The sequence below is a fragment of the Acanthopagrus latus genome, chromosome 2 (assembly GCF_904848185.1).
Source record: "Acanthopagrus latus isolate v.2019 chromosome 2, fAcaLat1.1, whole genome shotgun sequence".
Classification (NCBI taxonomy): domain Eukaryota; kingdom Metazoa; phylum Chordata; class Actinopteri; order Spariformes; family Sparidae; genus Acanthopagrus; species Acanthopagrus latus.
Genome location: NC_051040.1, coordinates 23,737,647 through 23,759,883, shown reverse-complemented (window position 1 = coordinate 23,759,883; position 22,237 = coordinate 23,737,647). Strand labels below are relative to the sequence as shown.

General features: G+C 43.1%; 3 long non-coding RNA genes across 3 annotated transcripts; 2 read left to right on the top strand and 1 right to left on the bottom strand.

Moving 5' to 3' along the window:
* Positions 1 to 427: 427 nt before the first annotated feature.
* Positions 428 to 2,382, bottom strand: LOC119012076. Its single transcript, XR_005072361.1, has 3 exons — positions 2,258 to 2,382; positions 1,831 to 2,170; positions 428 to 886 (listed from the first exon to the last, which is right to left on the bottom strand). It is a non-coding gene; the product is annotated as an uncharacterized LOC119012076 (long non-coding RNA).
* A 1,979-nt stretch (positions 2,383 to 4,361) lies between these two features.
* On the top strand, positions 4,362 to 6,684 carry LOC119012058. The gene is made up of 2 exons (XR_005072355.1): positions 4,362 to 6,033; positions 6,486 to 6,684. It is a non-coding gene; the product is annotated as an uncharacterized LOC119012058 (long non-coding RNA).
* Positions 6,685 to 19,167: 12,483 nt separating this feature from the next.
* Positions 19,168 to 21,947, top strand: LOC119012083. Its single transcript, XR_005072363.1, has 3 exons — positions 19,168 to 19,473; positions 19,643 to 20,935; positions 21,033 to 21,947. It is a non-coding gene; the product is annotated as an uncharacterized LOC119012083 (long non-coding RNA).
* The last annotated feature ends 290 nt before the right edge of the window (positions 21,948 to 22,237 follow it).

Here is a 22,237-nt window from a genome sequence, read left to right as displayed (position 1 = left end):
CACTCAGTCGACTGCACAAAGTAAAACATTGTATTAATATAACAGAAACAACACAACAGAGCGAGACGAATCACAGACCAGAGACACAAACAATCCTATTTTGTATTCCAGAGGCTGGAGCGTTGGGATGCATACTGTACATGCTGAGAGCTGTTTAATCCACGTTTATGTCTCATTATCATCGAACTACGTTAGGAAGCAGCTGTGATGGTGACCGGAGGGAAACCACGGCCGGAGAGGAGGAAACAGGCTGACAGGTGGAATAATGTGTTTGTTTTTTTCCATCTCGGTTTCAGAAAAGAATCAAAAAGAAATGCAGAGGATGAAGTGAGATAAATATATTAATGATGTAAAGCAGGTTCAGAGTGACACAAACAGAATATTAGAAGTTGATGTACATTTAAGTTCAACTCCTGATTTTCTGTCAGTGAAGTTTAAATCTGTCAACAACTTCCTGTTCCTTCTTCTGTTCCTACTCATTATAAATGAATCTTGGTTTAAGAGGATCAGCAGTTTTCTCTTAATGCATTTTGAACAAAGTGTTTCCCAGAAGGATCCACCTCCTCACTCTGATATCACTCTGTATATTCTGTTTCACAGATCCAACCCTCTCAGTATTGGTACGCTGCATTTTGCTGAACCGTGTTGAACGATGTCTGAAGAAAGTGAAGAAGCCTCTAAATGAATATCTGGTGAAGATGTTTCCCATCAGGCCTTTTGTCTCAGTTAGAGCGCTGCAGCTTCACAGTCTGGTACAAAGCAAACGAGCTGCAGAACGAGTCAGATGTTCACTGGTCCTTGATGTTTCACACAGTTGTGTTCAGATACTGTGATGTTGATCTGAGGAGAACTGCTGACTGAGAGCAGCTTAGTCAAGAAGTAGTTACTGTAGACATGGGAAGATAAAGGTGGACAAAATCAAGATGATTTCATGTTGTAGAAAACATTTCATCATTTTTTTTTTATCTTCAGTGAAACATGAGAGATAAAATGAGGGCAGGAGAGGTTAACGAGTGGAGGTTCACACTGTGGCTGGATCATTAAAATGACACTGAAGCTGAAGATGTGGTGTTGTACACTCTCTTCCTCATGGACAGAATATATTAAACTAATAAACTCAATCTCTGAAATGTTATTATACATGACACAGTAATGTCAAATACGATGGTGTGTATGAGAGACAGGAGGATGTCGTATTCATGTTTGTGCACATGTGTAAAATGAGTCCAACACGTTTTTAAACTATTTTTGCACACGCTGAGATAAACATTCACTTCCTGTTGAAACTGGTGAAATTTCTCTCTTTGATCTAATATTTATGTGTCAAATCAGCAAAATGACGACATTTTTGCACATAGTTAATAGCATCAGTGTTTTGTTGAAACTGTTTTCTCAGCATGAACTAACAGCATGTTGCTGGTCACACTGTAAACTAATGTCAAAAACAAAATGATGAGAACAAAGTCTCAGATCTTTCTCACACCTGAATGACACTTTGGAAGATTCAAGGGCCTCTTGGAGCAGAAACACGATCAGACTGATCAACATATAAACATACAGGATGAAGACTTACTGACATCTATCAAATGTCACTGAGAAGCCTGGATGGAAATAAATTCAGCCTTTGAATGAAGATCACATGAGTGTTTAACCAAGAAAAGTTCATGAAGGTGTTTGACGACAGTGAGTCAGAAGAGTCACACTGAGAAAAGTAAAGAGGAAGTCAAAAGGGTCAAACGGCTTTAAGTGTGATGGAAACAAAGTGCAGCTACAGACACAAACAGACAGCTACTGTGACCCTGCCAGCTGTTATCTGCTACTGAGACCAACCTGACTGCCAAGAGTCCAGCGGAGGACACGAGCACCGAGTCCAGTCTGGACTGAACGACCACATGAGGCTCAGCTCAGCTCCACTGACGGAGCTCCTCTGGTTTCTACACTCATGTAGTGGAGCTGATGGTCTGTGTCACCTGCTGGTTCTTATTCCACAGAGAGACGGAGTGTGACAGGATGTTCCAGCAGCTCACACACACTGAAGAAAAGAGATCGGTGCTCTTTATGTTAAATCTATACTGTATTCCCAACACAGTCTCTTTCTGATGTGATCCATGTCCTCATAATGTGTCTTGTTTGAGGACACGGCAGCAGATCTCGTCTCCATCATCAGCCTCTGATCACAAACACAAACCACTGTATGACTCAACAACAACCGACCTGCTGTACAGTGAAACAAAGTGCTGCTCTCTGTTCTACTCACACTGCTGAGTGTTGGTGCCCGACTGAAACTAAAGCCTCTGTATTCATCCTCACTGTTCACCACCAGCTTGTTATTCAGTGCACAATCTGATAGAAGTTAATAGACAATAATGGAGTCGTAACCCAACGTGTAATTAGGTGGTCAGCCTTTAAAACCTTTTGATTAGAATACTTATCTGATTACCCACAATCCCCTGGTTCCATCAGGGAAGCAATTATCTCGTCGCTCATCTGTGGCCATCGCATAAAGAATATCTGATCAGAGTTCAGTGGCTGAAACAGTGACAGAGGACGGAGACAACCCAGCGTTTAAACAGCAGCTCTCACTGGGATCATCAGTTTATGTTGGACTGCAACAAACAACACGAACAAGAGAACAAATACAACAGTCACATGTTTGACTGTTCCATTCTGTGACAGTGTTCACACATATACTGTACACACAAAGACACACTCTGTGACAGCATCCATCTGAGATGACAGGCAGCACCAGCGGATGAAGGAGGCTGACTAAGACATCTATTGTGTGACACTCCACCCTTTCACTCGCTTTTCAGATGATCAGCAGCTCGTCTTCTTCTCCGCTGGCAGACAGCTGGATTTGACCATTTTCTCCACAGTCACCTCTCCTCCTCCATCATCAGTCCTCTCCATCAGCCAGGTCTGTTATCAGCTTCCTGTGTTGGCTCTGTTGAGATGTCAGCTGATAGCTTACTGTCCTCCACAGAGACTGGACTAAAGGCTGAGTGTGTGTCACAGCGCCGTGTGGCCATTTAACCAGGAGACACACTGAGGCCTGCTGGACCGACTCTGGTCCTGGTTGATGGAGCTGATGCATTTATCTTTAGCTGTGATTCAATTCTTCATCTCCATGTTTAGTCTTTGTCTCTCCAATGCTTCTATGAACTCCTCATTACAGCCTGATGCTGCAGATGTTAATGTTCATCAAGTGCAGTAAAAAGTGAAAGATCCTGAACATGAAAATGAGCCAGTGTCTAATATAATTTCTCTAATTTCATTGTATAAATTCATAACAACACAAGCAGAGTTTTGAGTGAGTCATAAATAAGTAACAGTGTCAAAAGGTCACGATGAGAAAGTGTTCACTCCCAGAAGATCTCACCTCTGGAGCTGACTCATCAAATACTGGAACAAACCTGCACTCATTTATTTATCTTTTTATTTACGGGTCTGACGGCTCAGCACACAAACAGTTTAAGGTTAATAAGCCAAACTATTCGATGTGAATGATGTCATGTAAAACTCAGATTTTAATGCTGATGTTACTTATAAGCTAGAAGAAGGTTATTAAAATCCGTCTCTGCCAGGAGCGTCTACATCTTCCCTGATATTAGCTGGACCACAGTTCAGTAAATACTGATACATGTGGGCTGGCAGCAGATCATTACAATGTACAAAGAGCACCTTTGTACATTTTAATGATCTGCTGCTGAATAATGAATGGCTTGAAGCCAGTTCATTTCTCCTGGATATGTATTTTCATATTACAGTCTGACAGTGTTTGTAATGTAACAGCATCCAGTTCCTGAGTGCAGTTTTTAAATGAATGAAGCGTCACATTAGTGGCTGGTTTTCTTCTTCTGTTGTTGTTGTTGCAGACGGTGAAACACTGAAAGCAAAGACCAGTGAAAATACAACTATTCTCCTCTAACTGTCTATCAATCATCTCTGCCTTCCTCCTCCTGCTCCTCTGTGAATACAGATCACAGCTGCTGGATGTCTGTTCTCAGCAAAGCAGCGTCATGTTTTATACAGGACAGTTATTAGTCACATGACTGCCAGAGGTCGACTACCAGACACAGAGTTCAGTAGTGGAGAAGATGGAAAAATAACACACACACACACACACACACACATGCACGCACACACACACACACACACACACACACACACACACACACACACACACACACACACACACACACACACACACACACACACAGAGTTACCATGAAATGATCTCCTCTGAACACTGTGACAAATCAAACTGTGTCCATCTGGTGTCTCAGTGCAGCATCGACTGTTGACACGTGTAGGAGGCTGGTGTTGTTGAGTCACAGATGTTACAGAAACAAACAGCTGTGAATTGATGCAGGGTGTGTGTGTGTGTGTGTGTGTGTGTGTGTGTGTGTGTGTGTGTGTGTGTGTGTGTGTGTGTGTGTGTGTGTGTGTGTGTGTGTGTGAAATCAAAGCAACAATCAAAGCCAAATAGAACCTCCACAGCAACATTCCATTCCAGGCCTATATTAAGGGCAGGTTCACAGGACAACAGCTCTTCAGTCTGATTTTTCATCGAGCGCAGACACGGTTGTGTTAACGTGAGAAAGAAAAGTGAGGAACAATGCAACAATATCTGTTCATCAGAGACAACAACAGCAGTTTTCTGAGACAGAATATACCAGCCGAATGAAATGGAGTACTCCCGTACCCCGTAGACATGTCTCAGGAGAGACTTATCCAAGAGCTTGAAGACACCAAAAAGCAGCTGAAAAAGCAGAAAACCCTGGAGGAAATGTACATCAACAGGGGGAGAGAAACCACCAGAGAGTCATAAGTTGAAAAACAGAGGCAGAAGGACATAATGAGGGAGCAACAGGCTATGGGGCCTCGATGTTCATCAGCAGCATGTATCAAGTCAGCTAAACATCGCTGCAGTGCAATCGGCGAGCCCGAGAGGAATAACATTTTCATGGACTTTTGGCAACATATGACCTGGGAGGAGAAGAGGGTGTTTGTGTGTGATCTAATTGATGTGGTCCCATGCAAAGGAGAAGGAGGGCTGAAAATTCCCAAAGATCAAATTCCCTGTTGTTTTTTTTATGGGTCAGCAGGCAGAGAAGAAGCATCTGCAAAGATATGTTTTTGTCCACCCTAGGAACAGGCGAGTGGTCTGCACTTAACTGGGCAAAGGAAGGACACATGCAAGCAGACACAGAGGGACAAACACACAGCGACACTCTTCATTCAGTGGCAGGTCATGAATTCATTTGCAGTTTTTTGCACAACCTCCCAAAGGTGCCCTGACACTACTGCAGATCCACAACATCCAAACAGTATCTGGGACCTGTGTTTCAGTCGATGGCTAATCTGTGTGCAGTGTATTGTCACACTGCAGCAGAGGAGAATGTAACACTTTTCAAGGCAAGTGTTCACAGATGAGTTCAACCTAGACCTTTACCACCCAAAAAAGGACCAGTGCAACATCTGTTGTGCTTTCAAGACCAGCAACTTTCCTGATAACGAGTGGCAGCACCACCTCCTTTGAAAAGAAGAGGCCCGCACCGAAAAGTTGTCCAACAAAAGCAAGGACAGCAACAATATCATGGTCCTATGTATGGACTTACAAGCCGTCCTTTTGTGCCCAAAGCTGAAAGCTCCTGCTGTGCTTTACAAAACAAAGCTCACAGTTCACAGTTTTACTGTGTACAGCATGCTGACACACAGTGCCTCATCATATTATGTCTGGCATGAGTGTGTGTGTGTGTGTGTGTGTGTGTGTGTGTGCGTGTGTGTGTGTGTGTGTGTGTGTGTGTGTGTGTGTGTGTGTGTGTGTGTGTGTGTGTGTGTGTGTGTGTGTGTGTGTGTGTGTGTGAAATCAAAGCAACAATCAAAGCCAAATAGAACCTCCACAGCAACATTCCATTCCGGGCCTACGTATATTAAGGGCAGGTTCACAGGACAACAGCTCTTCAGACTGACTTTTCATCGAGCGCAGACACAGTCGTGTTAACGTGAGAAAGAAAAGTGAGGAATAAGGTGATGATATCATTAGATATATCTGGTATTTCCTTCCTTCTTTCCTTCTTTGTTTTTTGTGTATTTCCCCAGTAAAGGATCAAACATGCTTATCTCGTGATATGTTATGTTATGTTGTCTTATCATCTAGTTGAATTGAATACATGTAAAAAGACTTTAAACACAGGTTTACCCAATTCATATAAATGACTTGTTTTCATCATATAGGCTCACCATCATTTGATTCAGGCCTATTAATAATTCAGCATTGTCAGGTGGTTTTGTGTTGAAGATTTATTCTTTGTTCTAATAATAAATAGACTCTGAAAACCTGGCATCCAGTGTTGTCTTCAGGTACTATCAGAAATAAATTGGTGTATGTGTGTGTGCGTGTGTGTGTGTGTGTGTGTGTGTGTGTGTGTGTGTGCGTGTGTGTGTGTGCTATTAATACCAACATGTATTCCTCTCTCCAGTGTTTGTATCCTGCTGCCGTGACTCTTCACCTTCACACCGTCCTGTGTGCTCGATCTGATTCACAGCAGCAGACATGATGTGGCTGCTTTGACTGACAGCTTCACATTGAAACTGTCCGTCTCTACTGTCATGATTACTGCTTCTGAATCTGCAGCACGCATGTGTTAGAACAAATAGAACATGTTTTCACTGCTGGGATATCTATAGTTCACCTACTTATATATCTTACAGAGTGTGCAGACAGAATACCAGCTTAGTGGCTGAGAAACACTGGCACATTTAATTATTTACTTCTCTGTTGTATCAATCCACCACTGAAAATCAAATGAAACCACTCGACTGAGACCGCCCTGTACAACAAAACTCAAGCTAAATGTTGTTAAAAGCTCCGAATGGATCACAGACAAACATGTTTCTGTTCCAGAGGCAGAACCGCTCTGTGTAACGGCCACAACCACATTTAGTTTCTGTGGGAATTTCACTGTGCTTAATGGATGACTGCATCAGAGTATTATCCAGGAGCTCCAGTAATCAAAATGATTTTAATCACTGAAATTAGTATCTGTGCTTTTCCCAAGATAACACTATCATCCAAATGGTTCTCTTTAATACATAAATTACACATATTTTTCTACAGAATGTGCCAAGCTCGCAGAACAGGAGGAAACATGGCAGCCCGACACCTTTGAGGGATATAAATGAGCACAGTGAAGAAGAAAGACCACAAAACCTCACTTCATCATAACACAATAAATACAGGATTTACAACAACACACAGAAACATCCTGTCACACATGTTAATGAGACATTAATGACCAGATGAAATCATTCAGACTGATGATCATGTGTTACCATTAAAGCTCCACAAAGGTCCAGAGTTGTCTTTTCACTTCCCCTTTCTCTTTCTCTCTCTCTCTCTCTCTCTCTCTCTCTCTCTCTCTCTCTCTCTCTCTCTCTCTCTCTCTCTCTCTCTCTCTCTCTCTCTCTCTCTCTCTCTCTCTCTCTCTCTCTCTCTCTCTCTCTCTCTCTCTCTCTCTCTGTATGAGTCATGGTGATGAAAGTTGTCCTTCCTCTTCTTGTGAAGGTTTCAAAGACACCAGCAGAACTTTTTTTTCCTCCACCATCTATTTGACATTCTGTCAGGGAACACACTGAATCTCACATCTGTCATTATATCCTGAATAATGTGAGTGGAGACAGTCTGAACCATCAGAGAGGCATCTTTCTGATATGAATCCTGAGTTTGTTCATTTTGTCAGTATTAATATCATCTGCAGAGGACTCACACATCTGAGTGATGATTATAAAAAAATACAGCGTTAATGTTGACATGCAAAAATAAACTGTGAGTCACTGAGATAATGACCTTTTCTTTGTGAGGTCCTAACTCAGTAACATTCACGGTGTCGTGCACCTTTTCCAGTTCCAGTCAACAGATACAAACAGAGGAACAGCACTTCTCAACAGGGGGAACATATGATACATGTTTAAAAAGACAGTCATCTTGGCTCTGAAAATCAATTTGTTTGTACCGTCTGTACCAGGACATCAGCTCGTACAACATGTCATGATTTTATTTATGTATTCACTTTTTGTTCTATCCAAACAAATAGAACAGACCGTGGATAATTACCATTCACACCATGTTTGTTCTGTTCTCATGTCCTCTGACCACCAGCTCATGTGTCAGAGTTTTGTTTAGTTTCCTGAGGCTGATTCGGAGGAAAAGAACTTGTTGTAGAGTTTTAGTGTCTACAACCTTCAAACTACAGAGTCAGTGGAAGTGGAGAGCGGCTGTAAACACACAGCAGGCCGTCAGGAGCAGATCAGATGGGGAACAGGTTTCAAAGTGTGTCACCACGAAAACTCAAATGAATTTCACCTCCAGACTGTGTCTCCTTCATCAGCCCCAGAAGACCAAACTCTGACTCTGGCAGATTCTTCCTCCTCTGCTTGTTGACATTCTTCACCTTCCCACTCTCCACTCTTCCTCCCTCCAAATGATATTTTGTTGTTACAAAATCACATTATTCAAATGTCTTCATAAATATTTATGACGAGGTATGAGGGAGGCCGGTGGAGGTTTTCTGCTTCCACCTTTCTGCTTGTTGTAATTATCCCACTGAATGTGAGCGATGCAGAGAGAGAAGGTGAGAGATATTTTTAACGATTCATCTGAAAGGAAAACTGTTCACCCACATTGATCGACCAGATAACCCTCCAGGATCTACCCTGCATTTTACCGTCTCCTCTGTCTGACATGTTTACCTCTGATTCATATTTGTTTGTGCTCCTGCTGCTCTCTCCTGCTGTCTCATGTCTGTGATGTTGGACAGGATCAGTCATGTCTCACCTGTCCATCAGCCTCCTGACCACCTGTTACAGCACCCGCCTCCCCAGCTGCACCTGATTGGCTCGTCAGACTGCCAGTCCTCACTCTTCCTTCAGCACGTCGTCACATTCTTTCACTTGACTGTTCAGCTCACTGTGTCCTGTCTGCCTGCTGCTTCTCTCATCCTCAGGTAAGTTTGACGTTGCTCACCTGTTGCAGGATGTAAACCTGTTTAATCTGTTAGTAAAATCTCCATTAACTATATTTATCATGCTTCTGTTGCTTTATACTTTGTTTGTCTAGACATTGTGTTTAACACTCAAAATTGTGGATCCTAGCAACACATTTTTCAGCCACCCTCTATCGAGCATTTAGTCAAGTATCTTCTAATAAAACACATTTTCCTACAATACAATTAAGAAAACATAAACTCAACACATCTGTTTGTCATCTAAAGATCTGAGACTTTTTCTTGAACTCAGAGTTTGAGCGCAAACTGGTTAAAATCTGTATCAGTGAGCTCTCCTCGTTTGTCGAGATACACAACAGCTCTGGTGACATTTGTGTAGTCAGCCTGCCAACAACATCCTCCCTCAGAACCTGCAACATCTGTAATGATACTGGGTGATTAAACTGCTCATATTAAAGTGGCCTCTTATTGTGACCAGTCCAACACACACCTGTTCACTAATCCTGCTGTTTAATCAGCATCTTGATATGCCACATCTGTCAGGTGGATGGAGTATCTTGAAAAAAAGGAGTGTTAACTACCATTTTACTTGTTTTGGAAGTCTTGTGTTTTACTGCAACTTGTGAAAAATGGGAACAAGAGCTGGAGCTGGAGCTGGAACAAGTGTTGACTTTAATTTTGTTATGTGTAGACTGGATGGATACAATTAGTGTTGAGTGCTTGGTATTTACTAATGTAATGAAAAACAGACTCGTTAAGATGGAGTTTATTCTTCTACAGTCAGATCAAATCAACTGATCTTGAATTGACAACAACAACTTCAGCAGTTTCAGAAGCTTCATCAGAGTCAGAGAGCACAGACACCTTCAGTTTATTCCTTTGGGGTTTAAAGAGTTTGTGCAGAGCAGCTCACCTGAATCAGCACTCAGTGTGAACAGAATGAGCAGAATGAAACTTTAAAATCCTTGTTTTATTCTCCCTGACAGAAATCTAAGAGGACCGAATAATGATTAGAATCGTGTTCTTCTGCATCTGATCCTCATGAGTCTCCTCACACAGATCAGCAGGCTGAGCTGTCACCATGTTAATAAGAGCAGTGGGTGTGTGATTCCATCACCCGAACACACACAGTGTGTGCTGCTCTACAACTGATGGAGACAGACTCACACTGCTGCACTGACTCACACATCAGCGTGTTCTGGTCCATGTCGCTGTGTGTGTGTGTGTGTGTCTCAGTGGGACAGAAACCTGCAGGAAGTTTTGTAAAGTCAAGAAGACTCGACTTTATGAATACAGCCCAAAATCACAGTCACATTGCCTGAAGCTTTGTGTTCTTCTAGGCAGGATGCCAACAACGTTGGTCTTTGTCTGTCAGTCAGAGAGCTGTAACACAACTCTCAGCCAGTCTCTCTCCTACAGCACAGAGTCCCATCCACAGTGCCAGGGTGTCATTGTAAACCTTTATCATTGTGCCCTCTCCACTCTCGTATCTCACCTCTGGGACAGATTGTTGCTCTTGGCTCGCTCCCTGTTCCCAGCGTGGCCTTTACTAAGACAGACAGAATTTAATTTCACCTCTGACTGTGCACAGCCTTCAGCATCCAGAAGAGCATCTCTTGTTTTCAGTCATAAGAAAGATCATAACACCGTCCAGAGGTCAATGTACAGCACAGCTGCAACTTCCAGGGAGCTGTGTGCATGTGACTGTGTCTCTGACCTCAGTGAATATTACATCTATTAACAACCATGTCATCAATGAACAACAAGCAGCTACATAAAGCTGCTGGACAGAACTCATCCTCTGAGCCAGACAACTTGTTCCAGCTCATCTAAGAGGAAACCAGTCTTGTGCCAAGAGAGCAGAGCCAGAATCAGCTTCAGTCCACATCAAAAATAAATCACTGGTCAGCATTAATCTTGTTAAGAGGATTGTGAAGATGCCTTTCATTGACTTTGGACAGAAACTCTTTGCTGCCTGACAGCTGCTGATGTGACGCCATCAAAGAATTATTAACAAGATGACACAGAATATAATCATCTCTATGAAGCAGAACAAGTTCATTAAAACCCAAAGACGTGTCCTGTCACATGATGATCCAGGCTGGTTCTGTAATGTCTGTATGTTAGGTCACTGATAGCTGACAGGTCTGTAACATTTTCTCTCTCTTTAACTCCAGCAGAGAGGCGGAGCTGTTTATAATACCAGGTTATTATTCATTCAGCTGTCCATCACAGTCAAACGGTTCAGATGGAGGTCTGAATTAGAGCTTTTAGTATGAAGCTGTTCAGGTGAGACCACACACAGGAACAGCTCTGTGGTCAGAGCTCATGTACAGGTCAGATCTTCACTGCTTTAACCCTCACTGAGTTCTGTTGTCCTGGTAAACAACACAACAATGAGGGAGGATGACAACTTTGTGTTTCTAACAGCAGAGAGTTGCTATTATTGCAAGTATTTGGTGCTTGATTGAGAGACAAATAACTTCAGCACAAGTTAAAAAGCAGAGGATGTTCAGATGAATGATTTTTATGTGAGTTTTCATCTCCAGTGAAAATGGGAAACTGACTGAGACTGAATAAGAAACAGTTTAGTCCCACATGGCTGAGAGCAGCGAGACCTGGCATAATAGATGAGACATGATCTCACCTGGTGAGAGATTCTGCTACATCAATATTAATAATGGAGGATTTTAGAGGCTGTGGGTCATGTGGGAGGATACATAGGCCGGAGAAAAACAGGCAGTGCATCCATATTCCATGAGGACATTTAAGTCCTGAACTTACTGTGGATTTAAAAAGGATCAAGTGTCTGAAATGGAGATCAGTGCTTAAACTCTCAATAAACATACACAACACGCATCCTCACAGGACGATTTGTGTTTAAGACTAGCTGAGCTTTAATTCATGGGTTTTCTGATGTGGTGATAACATTAGACTGTTCACTAAGTCAGCTCAATTACAAAAACACACTTTTATTCATAGGATGAACAAATGTTGTTTTCTTGATTTAAACGATTTACATAATTTTACAATGATTTCAAGAAGCCGACACATCTGTTAAATTAACTTGAACACAGAGCTACAGTAACATGAGCCTCAAACAACAGAGAAATGATTTAATGGCATTCAGAATCCAAACCAAACTCAGTCCAGGAGCAGCTGAGCCTGCAGCAGCTCTTCAGTCACTAAAGCTCTTTCTTGTACAGACAATGAATTCATGAGGACAATAATAAGCACTAATTAGATTTTCTAGTGGAAAGCACATGAGCTCACATTAGCCTCCTGACTTACACATGTAAATGTAGACCTGGTCCTGCTGAGTGAACAGCTGACAGTGTTTTCCCTTTGTGAGTGAGTAATAATATCCAGCTGTTCTGCCACAAAGCTTTACTGCCACTGGAGAGCTCTGCATGATGTACACAAGCTCCAGGAGCTGTGTGTTTAATAAGAGAGGGGAGAAGTGTGAGTCTCTGGATATATTCACTCATTATTAATGCTGACTGGTGCCTGGCAGCAGAGCATGACTCAGCGTTCAGCTGAGAGACAGAAGTCTGTCAGACGACACAGGGAAATGGTTAAAGGTGTAACTTCTCTCTCTGTTCATCACCTCCTCTCTGTCTACACAAAGCCAGCTGAAGTTTCTCTGCACCACCTGATGTGGTCTGAATCAAGCCTCAGGTTTTGGAGCTCCGTCACTTCTCACTCTGCACGTTGTTTTCTTCCACCAGCTCTACAGAGTGGAGGAAACGACAGAAGAGCAGCTCCACAATCAGACATCCCAACATCTATCCATGGAGCGACGCTGCACATCAGAAAAGAATCAGATCACTGCCCCGACAGTAAGTGACACTGAGCTGAGGCAGGAGCATTAAACCAGGCCGATGCAGGCGTGGTGCACATCGGACAGACGGATGGATCGGACCGAGGCGGCACTTCCTGTCCTCTCCTTCCTGACAGCAGCCGGATGGTTTTCAAATGGAGCTGTGAGGATTTAGATCTTATTAGGATGTCACAGTGACTGACAGCCAGTGAAGTGGCTGGAAATCACTCAGTTTACCAACAGGTGACAAAGTGACAACCCACAGAATGAACACTCTGGGTTAAATAATTCAGCTGTGCATCACTTCTGCAGCCTTCATGAGGAAACGTGTCAGTCATCTGTCAAACCACATCAAGTGTCCACAGATGTGTTACAGTTTAAACTCACCTCAGAATAAAGATTCAACAGTTCTGGTCTGAAGGGGTGACCCCTATCAAATGAGCCTGACCCCGACCCAGAGCCAAGAGGAGGAGAGAGCATCTGTACAGTGACATCAACCTTTCATCACTGTCTCATCAGAGAACAGTCAGTGGAGCCCTGATCTCCAGGTGCAACGTCTCTCTTAATGTCCTGTGATAATAAGTCAGTGTGACGGTGGCTGGTGAGCAGAACAGCTCACCTGGAGGGAACATTTACTCAGAGGTGGACTTGAGAAAGACAGAGTGTGAAAGAGAGAAACTAGAGAAGGAGACAGTCAGGGAGACATGTTTAACCCTCAGGGCTCCATCTGTGTGTCTACATGGTGTGTGATGGCCTCAGGAGAGGCAGCTGCTGTGTCAGTGATAGAAATGTGAAGCGTTTGGTTAAACTGTGGTAACCTCCACCTTCTATCATAGTGTGTGTTACAATATAATGTCCCCACACTCACTGTTGTTACTTTGACAAGTGTCAGCAGACACAGAGCTACATCTCACATGTTCAGTGGTTTCTGAACTGTTGATGTCATCAGTGGACATCATCTGTCAGTGATACAACAGACTGGATCTGATACAGAGCGTCCATCAGGACAGGAACATGGACAGTGTTTGCAGACATCCAGTGAAATCTCTGGAGGTGACTTTGGAATTAGCAGTCTGTTCTTCACTGGACTGAAGTGGACGACACTTCAGCTGGAAGAGCTTTCAAGTTCCTCTTCAAGGCAAACATGCAGGTGTGAAGACCAGAGGAGTCCATCTTTAAACAAAAAAAGAAACTCTTTAATGTTCAGTTCTCTTAGAGGTGCTGACTTGAAATAACTTAGAAATACATCAACCTAAGAATGACTTCTCTGCAGCGATATCACACTCTCAACATCTTTTTTTTTTTCTTCCCCACTAAAACTAACTTTCCAGTCAATCTACAGCATCTGTACCATTTTTTTTAAACCATCTATACATGTGATCACATAGAAAGACTTCCACCAGCTCATCTCTACTTTAGTTCTTTCTTGTGCTGAAATGATCTGATTGAATTATGTAATCACACAGTATATAAGTTCTGCTGCTTTGAGTCTCTTGATGAAATCAGAGGACAGAAGTTGTGTGGGTTTATGGGAGTTGTTGTCTTCACTGTCAAACAGTCACCACTGCTGATTAAAACCAAGCAGAAATGTTCCCAGTCTGTTTTAAAGGCTTAATACATTATGTCTGGTCACGTCGGCCTACAGGAGGACAGCAGAGGGTAAAGAGAAGTTCAAACAGTGTCTGATTGATTAAAATGACATTTGATCTGTCAGATGTGGTGCTGTGGGGAGGTTTTAAATCCTCTTCTCAAACACTGTTTATAATGGGCATGATTAATAATCCTAATATAACCAACAGACCTCTGAAATGACATTTTAAATGACTCATCTGCTCTACATGTCAAATAGAACAGTGACAGAGGTGAAGTTCAGGTGTTCAGTATGTAAAATACACACAAGAGAGTATTTTTACACATTTAATTGTTTTGTTTTTTACGTGTCTACAGATATCCAGCCGATCACAATCATCACTGAATTACAGTAACTGATGGACACTATTGTTTTGTTCATTGCTTCTGCTGTGATAAGTTTAAAGAAACCTTTTTTTTCTGATTTTCTGAAGTCTGCTCTAAATTGTATTCTCTCCTGTGTTTATGACACGGAGCCTCAGGAAGGTCGTGGTAAGACTGTTGCCAAGGAAAATGGCACTGGTGAGTTAGTGAGGACAGAATGTGCTCCTGACCTTCAGTCTTCATCTGAACGGGGAAAACCTTCACTCAGCAGACTGCTGGAGGTGTTTTTGTTCTTTCCTGCAGTCAAACATGAAGTGTTAATCCCAGCGGGAGCTCTGCTCCAGAGATCAGAAGGAGACAAACACTGAATACAGTAGAACTTCTGCTCTGATCTCACTGTACTGTGATCACAGACACATTGCTGTGCTGATGACTGCAGGCTGAGATACTGAACAGCATTAAAACCTTTAGTGATAGAACATGTCCTGAAAAAATAATAGTATAAATGTCATGTCAACATCTTTCAGTGTTCCAGTTTTAATTAAAGTGGCAACAGACAGTTCTGTTATTAAAGCTTCATAAAAAGTTCTCATTGGTTTCTGTCAGACATCGCTCCACATGAGTCCTCAAACTCAAAGACATGCAGTGACAGCAACGTTTGTTTCATCTCATCAACATCCTGTATTTCAGTTCGGCTGTGACGTCAGATCAGCAGAGGAAAAGTTGGCCATCTGAACCTCCTGCAGAGAGCGAGGCACATTTTTGTGTGAAGTTAGTGGAATAAATGTTTCTGGGAGGAGTCCCACCGGTCGACACTGGAAGACTGGCTGCTCAAGAATGAGAGCAATGAAAAGAGAGCCGGGTGCTGTAAAAGAAGAGTGGGTGCTCTGCTGGGAGAGTGGGTGGTGAGTGTGTGATGCTGAGAGTGCTGCCTTGAACCAGTGCTACAGCCACTGAGGCCATTTCAAGTGTTTCTCAGTAGAAATACAGTTTCTTGTGACCAGTGCAGACGTCTCCAGTGTGGCTGTAAATTCCATCTGTTCTATATTTTCTACCTCGCTGACGTCGAGAGAAACTGCTGAAGGAAACTCAGTGAAAATGGTTCTGCTGCTCGTTGTTGTCCCTGTAGTGTGTCGATGCTTTCTCACCTTTGAGGAATCTTTGTGTGCAGTGATGTCAGAACACACAACATGTTTGTTCTCTGTATGAATGAAACAGTGAGACAGGTCAGTGGAGTTTACTGATCACAGTCATCACAACACATGTCGTTAGAAACAAAGAGTTATTTCTGATAATGATTTGTGTGTGTGTGTGTGTGTGTGTCTGTGTGTGTGTGTGTGTGTGTGTGTGTGTAGTTGTGTATTTATGTGTGTTTGAGACCACAAGTGTGTTTCTCAGCATGATGACCGCTGACAGAACCACTGAAGGAAAAACAGGCATCATTAAACTGCCTGACAGCATCCGTCTGGGAAGACGGGACAGAGATAATAAATGTAGAAGCTGTGAGAGAGACATTTTCTCTCTCTGTTTTTCACACACACACACACACACTCAGGCACACTTCCATTCCTCTCTCAACTAATAAATGAAGCCTTCCCGCTTCCTGGCAGCCATTTTCTCCCTCCTCCCTTCTTCTCCATCATCTTCATCCAGTATCAAGTTTGTCTTGATGTCTCTGCTGATCTGTTTCTCAGTCAGACATCAGACTCCATCTACATTCACAGCCAGCAGAGCAGCTTCTTCAGTCTCTTCATCACCACCAGCAGCATGTTTGCATCGTGTACTGCACAAGAAAGTCAGCCAGCTGAAGCTGCTTTACACTGAGGACGCTCAGATAACCAAGAACAGCTCACAGCTTCTGACTCTGCTCACACATTATTCCAAGAACCTGTGAAGCAGCACAAATCACCTCTGATCCTCACACCACACCAGTCAGACAGGAGGAGAGCAGAGCGGCGTCTTCACTACTGAACAATTAAAGCCAGCAGTCGACCTCTGGGTTTATACTCCACACATTCAGCTCTGATGAGACGCTGGAGCTCATCTGGAGCAAACTTTACAAAGTGTACACACAGATGTTAGAGGCTGGGAGACACTGACAGGGACTGTGGTGGATTATAAACACCATCAGAGTGAAGTGAAGTCACAGAGGGTTGGAGGATTTAAGGTCAGCTGGAGACAATTGTTGCTTCATGGTGTAATTAACACAGATGAGATTAAACAGACAGTGAACAACTACATAGAGAAGAAACAACTTCCTGTCAGCATGTGTACATGATCTGTTTTGATTAACGTTGCCTTTCTTTTCCCACCAGAATCTGGAAGAGTCAGCACTCTGCTTTTATATTAAATATGTGATCTCATGATGAAGACTGACACAAGCTCTGAGACTGAATCACTGAAGTTGGTCACCTTTGACCATCAACCTGAATCTGATCAGTGACATATCACTCCCACCATTGTTAATACATGACACGGCACAAATTGATGATGGATGAACGTTTGTTCGCCAGAGTGATCTCCCCTCAGTGCCACAGAGCTAATACAGGATTTATAGAGTTCCTCTGCCTCGAGTATCTGCTGCAGTTCAGAGAGAGTCGAGCTGATTTCTCTGGAGAAAGTCACTTATATGTGTGGGCTCACTTTTACATATTTATGTGCTCATGGTGTCCCGAGGACAATCTGTGATGTTAAAGCCATGATGTGTCATCATTTAGGTACACGCTGAGCAGTAGGTAGTTTCATAATGACTCACCTCATGGAGGGCAGGTAACAGATCACAGTGTCAGAATACTTTCTACAAAAGATTAAAGCTTCAAACGCAGACAGTCGCCATGACAGGACAAGTCCTGCAGCAAAGCTACCAGTCCAGTAAAATCTCTGATTACAGACAGTTCCTCAGGATTTTACACTTCTGTGATCACAATCTGACGACTGGAGGGAAAACAAGCGCTCCTCATCACACTCCCTCATTAGAGAGAAGGTTCACATTAATGCAGTGTGCTCACGTCTTCTACTGAACACCAGGCTGAGAGCTGCTGACCTCCAGGTGTCTTCATTTATAATTAACGTCCAGCTCACAGTGTTTCTGTCCTCCAGATGAACGTTGGTGAGAAAATTGTGTTTATATGGTTTGTTTGTGTTGTGAGAACTCCAGTAAAAGTCTGACCTACATTCAGTGACAGATGAGGGACAGTGTGCAGGACCACATGCAGGACCTGTTCAGCTGGCTGAGCTCTGCACACTGAGTAAATACAGTGACAGGTGAAATACTGAAGGTAATGTCTGGCTGGATGTGGCCAATAGAAAACATCAGGCTCAGTCTAATGCCTGGCTCTTCATTAGCTTGGCTTCACTACACAATGCTCAGGCAGTTCTTTAGTGCGTCTGGGATCCAAACACAACATGTGGCTTCTCTGAGGTGCTTCAGGTTTGCTGACAGCACAGAGCTCCATGAAGCTGAAGTCAATAGTGTGTGTTTCATTTGGAGAAAACGTGGAGAGGCTGGAATGATTTCTCCTGCTTGTTCTGAACAAGATGAGAATACACTGGACGAGTTAAGATCCCCTGATTGTGTGTAAAGACACTGCTGACAGTGCACTTCTGTCTCGCTCTGTCTCATCTGGAGCCCACATTACAAAGCACTTGCTCACAGAGCTGAAGTGTCGGCCCACTTGTGTGTGTGTGTGTGTGTGTGTGTGTGTGTGTGTGTGTGTGTGTGTGTGTGTGTGTGTGTGTGTGTGTGTGTGTGTGTGTGTGTCTGCTGCATCACTACAGAGGTCGGTCTGATGAGTCACGACATCTGTCCTCGAGTTTACAAAGACAAAGAGACACAGGGAGGAAGAACTGTGACAAAACTACAGAGCTGCTTTCTGCTTTACATCCTCTTTAAAGTCTGTTCTGTCAGTCAGATTCACTCCACAGGGAGAGTTATCACCTCACTACATTATGAGCACAGGAGTGTTGTAATACCAATGTAATCTGGTGATATGTGTATTTCAGCAGTGCCCCAATTCAAATATATGCAGCATAACAGCTTCTGCTTTTCAAGGACGGTAAAAACACACTGCATTCAATTCACACACACGTCACACACACCACTCCCACCACGTAACAGCCTGTGAATCTCCACCTGCATCAACCAACTGATGTAGGAAATCCTCTTAATACAAGTATCCTCCCATCATTCGACCACACAGTGACACACAGCACACAGACACACCTGTGTGTGAACTGTCACACTTCATCTGTAGAAGAACTGATCATGTCTTACCTGCATTTCAGGATCCACAGAAGAAGATTCACAATGAGTTCCCGGAGAGAAAAAACAGAAGACGGAGAAAAAAGAAAAATGCAATTAAAACATATACAAACTCATGATCAGCTTCAAGTCACTGCAGTAAAAACATCTTCCTCACACACTGCCCGGTTAAATTTTACAACTTCTCCTCCCAGATGATACAGTGTCAGCTTTAACCTCCTCCATCAGCACCCTGTCCTCTTAAATCATCTGAAGGTGTGTTTTGGCAGCTCATATTTTAACTTTAAGAGGTGCAACAGTATCAAGAGACACTCTGAACTTATGAAATGAAGCAAAAACATGGAGAGAGGAGAGATACAGAGCTCATCCAGGCTGAACATGAAGCAGCAGTGTTTTTAAAATGCTCCAGAGGAAGAAAACTGATGTTACAAGTACGAGCATGAAAAACATACAGAAGAGATCAGAGATACAGATTTATACACATGTGGACTTTAAACAGCAAAATGACCATTTAGCTTCACATCAGCATGTAGCAGAGCTTCTGCTGCAGCTCAGTCCAGCTGCTGAAAACTCATCTCTCTCTGTGTCTTTCATCATTAGCTGATTTAGTGATGATCTGACGTCTCCTGTAGTAACAGAGGCTGACAGGATCTGATCTGTGCCAGGCTGAGACAGTGTGTGTGTGCCAGCTCTGCCTGGCGTGGCAGCTTGAGAGAGGCTGGCCTGAGGTCAGGTTGACATGAGGTGAAAAGGACGTAGCAGATGGAGTCTGAAGACACTGATGTGTAACGCTCAGTGGGATTCAGAGAAGAGACCAAAAGACGGAGTTTATAGAAGGGATTCATCATCAGCTGCAGATTATCTATTTGTCTTTTGCTTGAGGATGAACAACGAGAGTGGCCCGTGAAATGATCCTTTAAATAAAGAGACAGTCACTTCACACAGAAACAGAGCAACAGGAAAGATCACACCATCCACCAAAAGTGTCAGAAGGATGAAGCAAAGAGAGAGCGGAGTGATGAGGAGAAGCCCACTGACACCGCTCTGCACTGAAATGTGTTTCTTCTATTTCTCTTCACACATCACAACCTCTGTGTGAGTGTGAATTTGTGTGTGTGTGTGTGTGTGTGTGTGTGTGTGAGAGTGAATGTGTGTGAGGCTGTTTGTGGATGCAGAAGCTCTTCTACCTGAGCAGAGTCTCGAGGGAAACAGATGGAGAGAGATATGAAACCTGTCTGGAGGATGTTACAGGCAGAGTGTGAGGAAAGACAGAGAGGACAAAATAAAAAGTGCAGCAGTGTTTGGCAAAGGATGAGTATGAGGTGTTATCTGGGATGTGAAGATATTCATGTGTTTTTATCATCAAATCCACAACTGGCTGGAGTCGGCACATTACTGCTAACTGATCAAGATAAATGATAAAGAGTGACGAGGGCTCAGAGGCTTCATGAGAACATGAGTGTCAACAGTCTGAACAGTGAGTGAGTTATGTGATCAATTCTTCAGTCTTCTCTCTAAACAAGTCACCAGGCCGAGTGATGAAGCAGCTCATTTTCTGCCATCAAAGGTTTTTCTGGAGGTTTTGTGAAGGTGACTGAACTCAGAGAACGATATCTCAGCTTGACCACGTGAGGGTGGTCGAGCATATTGAATAAATCTGGCACAGTTCATCTGTTTTGCTTCCTTCTCTCATTTCATGTGTTTCACTGCAGCATACATATCATCTTGCATCACAGCTGTTCTCATCTCAAGATGGCCTCTACGTTTTTCTTCTAAAGCTCAGAGACGTTGCATGAGCTCAAATCTACTGTGAGGCTGATCCAGAGTCTGTGGCTGTTTGAATCAAATACATCATCACTGTAGTCGTTAGTACTGGAGAGAGGAACAGATAATGTGAGCTTGTTTGAATGATTCAGCTACATGTGTTCATGTTAATGACCACAAAGATGAAGAGTTAATCAGAAGCTCTACAACCCTCTCCAACATACAGATCAGTGTCAGTGTATATGAGGTGAGGGAGAGCCGGCAGGACTCCAGCCTGAGGCTTTAACATGCAGACGAGCCAGGAGGAGGAAGATGAGGAACCAGATCAAACAGCCAGCAGTGGTTCTCTCCTCACACTAACTGCTGCAGGAAGAAAGTCAGGACGAGAGACTTTTTCACTGTGGAGATATCATCACACACACACACACACACACACACACACACACCTCAGTCTGTGGATATCTCTCTCCTCATCTGTGTTTCTAAAGTACCAGCTGAGGTTCAGATCAAAGCCAAAGATACTCTGGAAAAGTTACAAAAATACGTGTTAGAGTAGAAGTGAAATATATGTTGATGTGGTTTGCTGCTGTTTGATGATTCTTCACACAGAGGCAACTGAATCAGGACAAACATGATACTTGTTATGTTATAAGTGAAATGACTATAATGCATCACACTGGGTTTAATGTGACACTCAGAGGATCACAGATGAGAGTTAATGAGCCAACAGAACTGTATTCAGCTCCATGAGGCTAAAACATGAGAACTTTCGGTTCAAACTCCTGATGAACGATGTAGAAACTGTCCTGGTCACTGTGAGCAACACTGATATGGAAAAGTCCATGTCCACAAGGAAGGAAATTAACACTGTAATCAATGAACAACAGACTATTGTTCACTGAAAAATCAGCTCACTGTTTGTGTGATGTAATGTGCAGTAACATGTGTGTCATATTGTCACTGTTACAGTGAGCACAGTTTCCACAGGCTGCAGGCTGTTTGACAGCTTCACTACACTGAGACATGAGAAATCTTCCAGCTGGTTACAACCTGAGTTTAGTTTCTCCTCTGAGTCTGTCGCCTGTCGCTGTACAGCAGTTCAGTGAAAGTGATTAACCTGGACTGCTCCCGTCATGATCCATCCTCTGTGTTCACCTTCATCGCCCATAAAGACAAAAGCTACACCACAGTTTAGTTTAATGGCTCCTCGTAGTGTTTCAGTTATATCTCTGACAAATCACATCATCGAAGTCAACATTAGAGCCATTAAATCTCCTTAACAGCCACCCGCCTCTCCACAAACAAGATCCGCTTGGCTCGTGAACAGGAAGAATACAATTTGTGTTGCTGATTCACTTTCACTGTGTGAAAGGACACAAAGAGAGAGACGGAAGAATTGACTGAATCCACCAGCTGTCCTTTAAACACTCT